The sequence below is a fragment of the Eurypyga helias genome, unplaced genomic scaffold (assembly GCF_000690775.1).
Source record: "Eurypyga helias isolate BGI_N326 unplaced genomic scaffold, ASM69077v1 scaffold29688, whole genome shotgun sequence".
NCBI classification, from domain to species: domain Eukaryota; kingdom Metazoa; phylum Chordata; class Aves; order Eurypygiformes; family Eurypygidae; genus Eurypyga; species Eurypyga helias.
This window is the reverse complement of record NW_010265787.1, coordinates 16765-17361: the sequence shown is the minus strand read 5'-3', so window position 1 is coordinate 17361 and position 597 is coordinate 16765.

Here is a 597-nt window from a genome sequence, read left to right as displayed (position 1 = left end):
ACTGGGTGGGCTTCAAGGGCTTTTCTAACCTGAAAGATTCTGTTATCTATATTGTTCTAGAACATGAAATAAACTCTCATTTTTTCAGAGGGGATGGTGTACAGCTCCAGGACAAACTGCCGTGCTGGTGTGATGGACAGCTTGACTGAGGCAAGCCACCTCCCCGTTCCACATGACCATTAATCAGGAGCACCCAAGAGGATCTCTAAGGTATTATACTGCTTTAAAACTCATCCTATGCTTAATCTCAGCTAAAAGGCCACAAAGCAACAGCAGCTTGGGTCTGGCATCAGAGGACTTCCAACCTGTATCAGAACAGGTTTGTCTCCAGAAACTGTACAAGCACAATACTAGAATCAGAGATTCGTGTATCGTTTATTATGATAGTTGGCAAGTAGGTTGGTGGACGAAAAACTGAACATGAGCCGGCCATGTGCGCTGGCAGCCCAGAAAACCAACCCCATCCTGGGCTGGATCAGGGGAAGTGTGGCCAGCAGGTCGAAGGAGGGGATTCTCCCCTTCTGCTCCTCTCTCGTGAGACCCCCCCTGGAGTGCTGCGTCCAGCTGTGGAGCCCTCAATATCAGAAGGATATTGAC